Below are 11548 nucleotides of genomic sequence, written 5' to 3' on the forward strand. Positions count from 1 at the left end.
CAGCTTTCACTTTGAATCTAAAGAATGTTCGAGGGAAGCAAAGCACCCAAATTTGCCTTGTCAAAGAGACCTAAACCCAGGGTTGGGAAAAGAGAACAAAGAAATAAATATAGGTTTAATAGCAAAATTTCGGTTCCTTATCACCAACGGGCCACACCAAGCACCGATGGCCCGAGAAGCACCAAAAATGGGCCAAGGGGCAGCGCTGCCCCTATATCGCAGGCTTTAGGCCAGTTGTTAGGACAAGGGTACCAAAATAAGCGACCCAACTGAGGGTACCGGAGCCCAGAAAGATTTGTCCCGGTTTGGGTCGGAGTCTTAAAGCCCAAGGACCCTTGAACCCGTATTTGTTTCTCGCAGGACCCGTACATAGAAACCAGATTGAGCCAGCCCTGGCCCAGGATATTACTATGCTCCCGTCCTCCTTAAATGATGGGCCGAAATCAGGCGTAAGGTAACCCAGCCCATTGACACCACTAGTTGGGTCCGCACCGGAGATTGATAACCTAGGACTTGATGGGTCGTCATGGCTGTGTCCGAGCAGCCCCATAACAGTTGAATTCTTTCTTATGTGGCCTGTAGCCTTACATTTCATGATGTAATGCAAGCTTGAGAAATTGATGGAAGTTATTTTCTTCTGAATCAAATCAATTCATATGTAAAAGAAAATACCTTAGCATGCAATCTCAAGAGTTGTATCTTTGGTGCGAAAGGAGGATCCACCTTTCTTCGTACGAATCCACAATTGGATTGCATAATATATAGTTGCTTTTTAGACAAGCGCATATAGACGAATAAATGAGTTTGGAGCACATACTTTGAGATCGATGCAGGATGTGATCCAATAGTCACATTGTAACACCCCGGCCCAAATCAGCCCAAAAAGCCCAAAACATTACAAAAAAAAAAAAAAATGATGAAGAAGACTCCCGCTGGGAGTCTTCTTCCACCCAAATCACCGGTGGAGAGGTTGAATCCAAGGCGGATTCGACCTCCCCTACACCCTATAAAACCCCCTCTCCTTCCCTCTAAGGTTGGTCACGACGAGCACCAAATTTTTCTTTTATTTTTCTCGAATTTTTTCGTTGAAGCCGCGGATGTCCTCATCGTGTTCATCTCAAATACTCGCCGGAGACCTCACCGGAGTCGGAGGTAAGCCCTTCTCCTCTTTCCTCTCTTCCTTCCCATCTTTTCCACGGCTTCGTGCACCCTCGCCGGCCGTCAGGATCACCGAAAAATTCATGAATAAAATGACCCTGTTTTTGCTCTGTTTCGGCCGAACTCTTCCCTCTCTTTTCCGGCCACCGGCGCCGCCGGTTGCGGCGTCCCATTCCCGAGACCGAACCCCCATCTCCCTCTCTTCCTTCCCTGAAAATTTCGACCGCCGGCGATCGGCCAATGGCCGGAAATCACGAAGAAAGGGGACGGATCCCCTGTTTTCTGATTTTTTTTCTTTATTTTCGCCGCCGTCCTCCTCTTCGCCGCCGGCCGAACTCCATCGTCGGCCGTTGTCGGATCTCCGGCCAAGCCACCGGAGCCCGAGCCACCGAGGGGGGGACCTCACGGTCCTCCCCTGTTTCAGCCAAGGGAGGCCACGGGAAAAGAAAAGAAGAAGAAAGAAGGAGAAGAAGAAAAGAAAAGAAAAAGGAAAAAGAAAAATAAAAGAAAAAAGAAAAAAGAAAAAGAGAAAGAGAAAATTAAAAATAAAAATAAAATAAAATAAAATAAAAAGAAGAAGAAGGAGAGAATTTTCCTCTCTCTCCTTTCTCTCTTCTTTCTCTCTCTTTTCTCTCTCCTCTCTCTACCTTCTCTCTCTACATTTTCTCTCTCTAGATTCTCTCTCTAGACTTTTCTCTCTCTTTACGGATTTTGTCTCTCTGGGATCTTTTCTTCTTCTCTGATTGCATTATGAACCCTAGAATAAACTTGAAGATGAAAATAAGATGATCTGAGGTTGCTCCGAAATTCGTGCGGTAGATCTGATCCCAGTTCGATCCTATTCAAAATTTGTAACACTTGATTCATATTGAGTCACCCTGATAGGACCTCTGATGATCTCGATCATGAGTGCCTCATCGGAAGGATATGAAGATTTCTCTCTCCACTTTCTCTCTCTACTTTCTCTCTCTAGACTTTTCTCTCTCTTCATGGATTTTCTCTCTCTAGAAGTCTTATGGATCAGTGGAGGATCCAGATACTTAGGTAAATCCTAATTTTGGTTAATCCTAAGAGAGATCCTAGATTTGTGTTATCAGATCGATTATCGGTAATTTTCTCCATATATGTGATTTTTATATTGATCAGGGTTATGAAGAGATGATTGTCTGCATATGATATCGAGTGGAATATCTTGTTAGAGAAATTCATAAATCAAAGAAGAACATTGATTTCTGTGTTTGGATCAGTCACCGGTAAAGGTAAGAATCCCTGTACATGATCACTATTATGTATATGCTATTTTACTGTTGGTCTTGCATCGTTGGTTTTGCATCGTCAGATTTGAGATCGATGAATTTATTATACCTGAGATACTGTTATTTGATTTTGAGCAATGAGTATGTTATGTCAATATATATGTATCAGAGATTGATGGCATGATTATATGGATATGACATATCTGAATTGATCATAATGCAAGACATAATTGATTGATGAAATCAACACATAATGATTAAATGAAAAGAAAGAGATATATGGTATGGACTAGCCTTGTCATGTGGAACAGCCGGCCAGGAGCTTATGCCTGGGACAGCCCGCCAGGAGCTTATGCCTGGGACAGCCCCCACTGGCTTACAGGTGGATCAGCCGGCCAGGAGCTCATGCCTGGGACAGCCCGCCAGGAGCTTATGCCTGGGACAGCCTCTCACGGGCTTTGGTACGTGGGACAGCCGGCCAGGAGCTCATCCTGGGACAGTCTTGAAAGACTTTTTAAATGGATTCGATCCGGATGATAACTGAGGTATAGACTTGGATAGTCCAGAGCCAGAAAGAAAACGTTAAAAAAATCATGTGATTATGAAAGGAGAAATGAAAGATAAGACATGAAACAATTGTTGAACAAAAGTGTTTCACCGGTTAACATATGATGATGCATCTATTTTGACAAGACAGAAAATTTATGAATGTTTGCATTATTCTGGACATTGAACATGAGATTTTATATTTTATTGCTTATCCTTATTTTCAGACTATATTACTATATCAGTGTGATATGGGAATTCTTACTGGGCTGTAAAGCTCACACCCCTTCATCTTTCTTTTTCTTCTCAGAGTTGCAGGATGACTTAGATTGGCTATGGCTTGGATTTACGGGTGAGCAGAAGGATAAATAGAGTGTCATAGTATCTGATCAGAGAATTGGAGGAATGTTAATTGTTATTATGCAAGTTTTATGAATTACTGTTGAAATTAAATATTATGGTTGATGAGATTGTAATGATTTAATTTGGCCTTGCATATTCTTTAGGGCTTGCTCTAAGGAGTGTGCGGCCATCACGTATCCGACCCGGGTGTTGGGTTCGGGGCGTGACACACATTGCAGCAGAATATAATCATTCTGAAATTTGGTTGTTTGTTCAAACATTTTTTGGACCAAGACATTTTATGCTAAGCAGGTCTTGCATTATTTTCATTTTTTTTGAAAAAATAATTTGTAAAGGCAAGCAGCACTTCACAAGCTTACAATGGGCAGGCTTGCAAGTTGGAGGGTCCAAGGCCCTCCAACATTACTCGGCCGTTGGTCTAACATTCCTGCAAAGCACTGATTCTTTGGTCCGATTTCATGTTACGTTTCAGGAAGATGGACTTGGCAAATGAGTTTCCACTTCCTTGTTTTCAAAGCATCATCTTGTCGTGTATGGGCGATGGGATTTAGATCCCACAAAAAGTGCAATGTACGAGCAGAGTGACAGCGCCATGTGCCACTCTTGACTAGGTTGCAAACGACATGAGACTCGAATCAGCATCGCGTGATCATTGTGGCTCGAGAAGAAGGCGGACAAAAGTCTCGAGAAGAGGAGATGCCCAAACTTGCTTATATCTCTATCAGTACCACATGTATTGCCGCCGCCCCCACACCCCCTTCCCCTCTCTCACTCTTGAGAGAGAGAGAAAGAGAGAAGAAATTATTTCTCATGTACCGTATAGCCATGCACTCAAGTAATCATAACTGCTCGTTGTTGTAGCAGCGTATCGAGATGAATGCTTGATGAACGAGGCCCAAAAAAAGAGCAGCTCTGATTAGCCCTGTCCATGATCACGTGGTACATGCATTGTGGGGAATAACTTCGACTCTTTCTATCGCCTTGGACAGCCCTTAGCTACGTTCACGACTAATCTTTATGAAAGCTGGAAATAGCTAAGCTGTATTGAGAGAGAGAGAGTTTTAGTTAAGCGTATTAGAGTAATCCCAATTGAGATGGCACATCTATTTGGGCAAGGTTATCGATGTCCATATTCTGGCAAAGCGTATTAGAGTAATCCCAATCTCATGATATCAATGCAATTCTCCTCCTCTCTTCTCCTGTCAGCAATTAGTTTGCTTGCTTATTGGCACTGAAAGAGGCCTAGCTCACATGAAAGTGTAACATACCCACCTCGCTTAACAACAAATTAAAAAGTGAAACTGGCACTTCATAAAGTATCTTTTAAAGACGATAAGTACAAGAAAAAAAAGACAAACCATGCAAGGCATCCAGCGAAGGGCAAGTTATTTGGGATTAAATGAGACAAAATAGTAGGACAAAAAGGAACATTGAAACTAATTTTAAACTAATAGAATGAGAAACACTGGAAAAACATGATCAAACAAACCCTACCATGGAGTGTTGACTCGGGTGACCTCTGGAGTCCTGACGTCGGACTTTTAACTGAACTTCTACTCCAGCTGCGTCAGGAATTTTACCTTCTTACCTTGAAAGAAATAGTTTATGCTCTATTCTATTTTTAACTTCTGGGAATCGCCGCTGGCATCCTTCCAGGGCCTTTCCTGAATAGACTTCTATTTGTATATGGCTGCAGAAGGGCCACCTGTCTCGCGAGATGTTGTCATATGGGTGGTCCGTCCTTAGAGAAAGCCTTAATTATTGCTCGATGGGAAGATCGACAAAGATGGGTTTCTACCAAGAAGAGATATAAGACGACCCAACATCATTATAAAACAGACAACTATCGAAAACAATGCATCAATCGTGAGGGTGTAAAAAATTTCATTCGGACCATCTAAACCGTTTATTGCAATTCGAATCGAATCAAATATAACAATTTGATGATTTAATTGATTCGATCGATTAAATAAAAAAAATTAATATTTTAATTTAATTATCGATTTATTAATTTTTATAATTGAACCGATAAATCTAAATTAAAATGACATCATTTTATATATTTATATATACATTAATGTTACACATATTATATATTTACATATATATATATACCCATATTATATGTTTGTTTAAAATTGAGTTTTATATTTTATATGAATTAAGAATCAAAAATATTGATATGATTTTATTGCAATCAAATTTGAATCAAATTTGACTTGATTATAAATTATAATAGAAGAGTAAAATATAAAAATAAAATCGGTCAATCTATTTAAATCAAAAACTATTCAAATATTTGAAAAAAGTATAAGAATAAATTGAATCGATACAAAATCGAATTAAAAAAATTAATTATATTTAATTAAATATTTAATTTTAAGAATCTTTTAAATTAAAATATTGATTTAATTTGAAAAAATTAATTAAAGCTGGACCAACCAAATTATTTTTAGTCTTGATCATATACGATACATACAATCATTTTGTACAAGAGCCATTCATCTTTTTATGGCAGTTATTGAGCAGGCTCTCGAACCTCTCGTCCTTTATGAAGTAGCTGTCAACTAACTTGATGATGATGTTGGTCAAGTCCTCCGTGCACACAATTCACAGCCATTCTGCTTCCGTTGGTACATGGACATACCATTCTTTAACCGATCAAAAAGACATATCCCTATATAATCCCCATCTGTATTACAGATTTCTGGTGCGCGGAACACCCCGTCCATGTGCTGCTTAGCTATCTGAAGTTTTGAACTTTGCCTTCCTTAGATTTTCTTTCATTTCCCCACAAAGATTTTGGATCCATGCGTAGGGAACAACTTATGTCGCACTACGTTGACATGATGGCTTTCTCGAAGCTGCTATTGTAATTGCCAGTATTTCAGGACCCATCTCAGGCCGGACAGGTCTGGGTGCAAATCCATTGAAAGGATCGGCTAAAATTGCGACGTATATCGTCTAGTATTGGACACATTTACGAATGAGTAAATGGCAAGGGCGCAATCCTTTTACGTTAATGCTTGTTTATGTTTTCCGACGGCTTAAAATGCATGCTCATGTATGCACTGTTTCTAGCGAGGCTTCTAGCAGCAGGACAGATTGCAGTCTGGAATTTAAATTTTAATCCTTAAAATTTCAAGGAGATATATCATTTATATGAGAGGTGTTTTGAATTCTAAATTTTGAGTCTTCTTTTTTTTTGGATGAAAGCAAGGTTGCGTTTGGTAGCTGGCAATCTATTCAGATTGCTGGTAATTTAAAAGAGCTCTACCAGATTACAACGTTTGGTATATTTTTAGAATTGATAATCTGAATTTCTATGAGATAATCTGGATTACTAAGGGAGGGGTGGATATTCAGATTACCTCCCATTAAATAATCTTGTAATAAATTTTTCAGACTAAAATATCCCTCTTCCCGTGCGACGCCACCAGTCAGAAAACCTGTGCCTCCCCCCAACTTTCCCAACTCCTTCGACGACGACAAGAAAGAGGGCCAAATCGATACCTCTTCCACCACCAAATCTGATCGATAGCCGTCCGAAAGCATGGCCGTCGGCATATCGCCGTCGGTCCTCGTCCATCCACCACTAATGGGCGTAAAAGAGGTGATGTTTCATCGCCGCAATCAACGTCGTGCCGATCAACGCTTCGCGGAAGAAAAAAAAAATGGCGCAGTGCGCTGGTCGCCGCAGGTGCCGTATGGAATAATTCCACAGGAAGAGAGAGGGACGTAGCGCTGTCGGTCGCCGCAGACGATGCCATGCCGAACGACGAAAAAGAAAGACTACAAATGAAGGGCCTCCACCTCACCGAGATTGCTGCATCCTGCCCGGACGGCCACGTGTGGTCACCGAAAGAAGAGGGGGGACGGATCTTCTCGTGCACTTCTTCTTCTTCGTTTCTCTCGCCAGCCAGATCTCTCTCCAATGAGATCTTGCTCCGATAAAGATCGAGAACAGTATGTACCAAACACAATAATATAATAATATAATATTATATTATTAATAAAAATATTAATATAAAATAAAATAAAAAAATAATAAAAATAATAATATAATATGTTATATTATATATAATATAATATATAATATTTTTTATTTTTTTATTCTAAAAAATTAAAAAATTTATGCATAGGATGTGATTTTTAATAACTTTGATTTAAGAATATTTTGAAAATTTGATGTTACATTACCAGTAATCTAATTGTTATACTAAATATGTCAATTAAAATTTTCAGTAATTTTACTGCAACATTACTTACGTATATCAAACATAATAATCAAAATTATTGACAATCTATCCAGATTCTAGATAATTCAGATTATCAGATAATCTAGATTATCATTATCTGGTAATACACCAAATGTAACTTAAGTATTTTATCCAACCTTTTGTATTCTTTTCTTTACTTGTAATCCATGATTAAACTTGATATATCATGTGGAAACAGAATGCCGTTTTAGTTATAAATATAGCTTTATATTTTTTTGTATCATCTACTTAGTTTAATCTGCTATTCTCTTTCCTAGTTTGTTTTAGTTTTAAAAGATGGTTTGCAATGCCATGCTAAATTAATCTCTGATAAAGATATAATGAGAACTGAAATGAAGTGTCCCATTTAGGTTTTTAACAAGGTGCAATATATTTTATAATTATATTAGTTAAATCTTTTTCGGGTAGCTAAGACAACTATCTTATTAATAAGCCGATCGAGTCTCAATTATAACCATAACTATCAGGCCTCGAACGCAAAATGGACTTTTTATAATCAGCCATGTGATTTTTTTTTCGCCACGTGTTTACATCAATAAGCACTTGGCAGTTAGATGTATCTATGCTAATAAATGGAGATTAGAGGACTCGCGGAAGATGTCATGATCGAGAATGGAGGTCGAATTTATATATAAAAACTTTTCCTGTCCAACTGTATGGATAGTGATGGACAAAAGGACTGAACCGTATGATGACCAATTCGCTTGGACTCAAGAAGAAGAAGAAGAAGAAGAAGAAGAAGAAGAAGAAGAAGAAGAGAAAAAAAAGAAAAAAAAAAAAGGAAAAAAATCAGTGAGACTTGCGGGAGTAACACTGTGGAGTAAAGGCTAAACCGGAACTATATATATGGTTTCTAGGGATATTAAACTTAGATACAGCTTCAGAAATGGTCTTTTCCAGTGCCTTGGCTCTGTATGGATCGAACGGTCTGCAGCTCAGATATTCCCTAGCTACAGGCGAGCCTCTGTGGAAATGTTTTGGTGCGAAACATCAAACTATTCAGGCAATAGATACCTGGGTGGAGCATCTATATCAACTCATAGGTCTCAAGCTATTCTGGAAGAGGAAATATGTTGGGGCACAAACCTGTGTGTGCATATGTGTGGATATAGTTTTGTAGTATAAATATGATGCAACTGTAAACCTGGTAGCTTTGTTTTAATCCAGCTTTAACCTCCTCTTTTTACCCAGAAAAAATAAAAATGAAGGGCAAAACCGGCGCCCCTGCTAGAGTAACAGTGTTTTGGATCCATATGTAAGTTTCTGGGCCAAAATCAAATTACAACCACCTCTTTTAGCATTAACGTGGTACGAGCTGGTTCCACGCACGACTTCCTAACCAAACCGATGGAACTGGACTCAGTTAATGAGTGCTGTTAGTTAGCCATCCATGTCAAGCTCATGCAACTATTTAGGTGGCAGCCTTCGTACTTAAACAAGGAGGAGATGACATATAAAGAACATAAACGTGGCCCAAGCCCTAAGATGTCAAAACACCACCATAAGACGCTCTCCATTTGGCTCGTGAACCGTGAGAATCCAGTATCGCTCGTTTTCCACATGCAACGAAATCTTTTGCTGATTGTGTTGCTGATATTGTCTAACAAGCAGCCAAAATTAAGTGAACTTTCGGGAGAAATCGACAAAGTAATATAGAAATCGATGCAGCATAATCGTGTGAGATTATGAAAAATCAAACCATCTTTTATCCACCGAGACCTTGTAAGTTTGATCCGAGTAACATATGCAAGTGATGCAAGAGCACCTCATGATTCATATCTTACGGGTGTTGAGCATGGCCTAAGTCTGACGCGCTATATTACTGGTGCACTACAAGAACAACTAAAGATAATATGAAGACGATGATAATTTGAGATGAGCCACATGATGAATAGAACTATCAGAAATAAGAAATCTAAATGGTGCACCATTCACGTGGTGCATTTGGCGTATAATTTTTTTTTTTATCCAGAAGCTTTAGGCAAAAATGTGTTCTACAATTATCAACTAGTAGAAGAGAGCCTTTAAGAAAAAAAATTATTGGTAAAAAATATTTTATCACGTAAATTTTAGATTATTCATCGGAATATTGTCATATCATTCGATGAGATTAAAAAAATTCAGTAAATTTTGGATTTGAAATGATAAACCACAATTAACAGTATTTTCATTCATATTTTTGAATTAAATAAAAAAATTAAAATTTTAAATGATCAAGTGATGCAGCGGCGCTTTATTGAATGATCTTAGGTTCGTATGGCAGAACACTTTTAAGTGATGATTTCCCCTTGGAGCGGGCCATGACATTTATGGTACAGAATCTGTTCGTACTTCATTGCCCGCTCACGCATGCGCATACCATGAGCTCTACCGGGCGCCTGGGGCCCTGGACCTGGCTGTGCCGGGTTCGTCAATACGTACATCACCTCTTTATTCCGAAATGCCCCTCTTCCCTACTTCCCCTTCTTTTTCCGTGGGCGCCGTGAGGTCGTCAAGATTGGACGGAGCTTGTTTAAAATTTAAATGACGAAATGATATCGTCGTCTTGGTCAAGCCGTTGAATGTTGAATGATTGGATCTTATTTTAAAACAAGCTTTTGAAATACGCGTCACCCGAAAACACCATTAGGTAAACTCTGTGAGAAATTATTATGGTGTTTTTCGCAAAAAAAGGTCAATAGATAGCTACTTACGACGAATGACTACCGTTATAATAATGACGTAGACCATGAGATAGATGTCCTGTTTGACTGTGTCATTGCACTACAAAAAAACTAGAACGTTGGGTTGGAAAAATATATGTCGTGATGAAAAGCTTGATAAAATAATTATGAGAACTTTTGTAATGGTAGAAAAAATAAATAAACTAGTCTTTTATAGTTTCATTAATTTTATGAATGGACATTGCATACAAATTTTAAATTATATAATTGATCATTTTTTTTAAAATTATTTATGAATAATAATATAACGTCCATTCAAATTTTTGATGTCGATCCATATTCTTAATAGATTTTAATTACAATAAATACAATAATATCATATTTTTATATAAAAATTTAATTCATATGATGAATTTTAATATATTTTTTTGAGAACATAATGCTATCATTTAATGCTTGAAGTATTATTAAGATAGGATAGTCAAAAACACATAACATACTGAAGATTGGTGTGATCTAGATGGCATTCATGAGCGAGAAGTTACCGCGGACAACCTCAATTGATAATAAATTTTTATAATTTTTTCTTATATATATATATATATATATATATTAGATTATGATATTTTTTATCCAAAAAAATGGAGAAGAGTTTTACTCACAGAAGATCATAAGTGACAAATGGTACAATTAAAATAGAAAAAAATTTAATGAAATGTAAATATAATATTTTTAAAATAAATAAATAAATAATATTAAAAATTAATTGAATAAAAAATGCATGATGATTCATTTATGCTGAGGAATAAGCATGAACAGATAAGACTCTAATAATAAAACTCAGGCAAAACTATAACATTATTGATCCATATGCTATAATTATTTCTTGAATCATTAACAAAAAAATTGTAAAACAATCGCTAAATATTGAAATCTTGAATAGATGTTGACAATTTTGATTAGTGAGGAATAATAATTTTCAGAATCATCAAATGAAGAAGGAAAAATCTTACCAAAAAAAAATGAAAAAGGAAAAATGAGTTTTGAGAATAGCACGGAAACTTCTGTGCACTTTGGGAGAGCACAAATTGGCCATAAAAAAAATGAAAATAGATCAAATAACTCACCGTTAAAACAGCCGTTATTATAGACCACGTTCCAAACCTGCCCTCGTAACTTGACGCACACGCGAAGGGCATTTTAGTCATACGGGTATCATCCGCTCAACCTCGGAAGTTGTTTTTTCCACCGGTAACAATCTCCAAAGCTGTTTAAGAATGCG

The sequence above is a fragment of the Elaeis guineensis genome, chromosome 3 (assembly GCF_000442705.2).
Source record: "Elaeis guineensis isolate ETL-2024a chromosome 3, EG11, whole genome shotgun sequence".
Taxonomy (NCBI): domain Eukaryota; kingdom Viridiplantae; phylum Streptophyta; class Magnoliopsida; order Arecales; family Arecaceae; genus Elaeis; species Elaeis guineensis.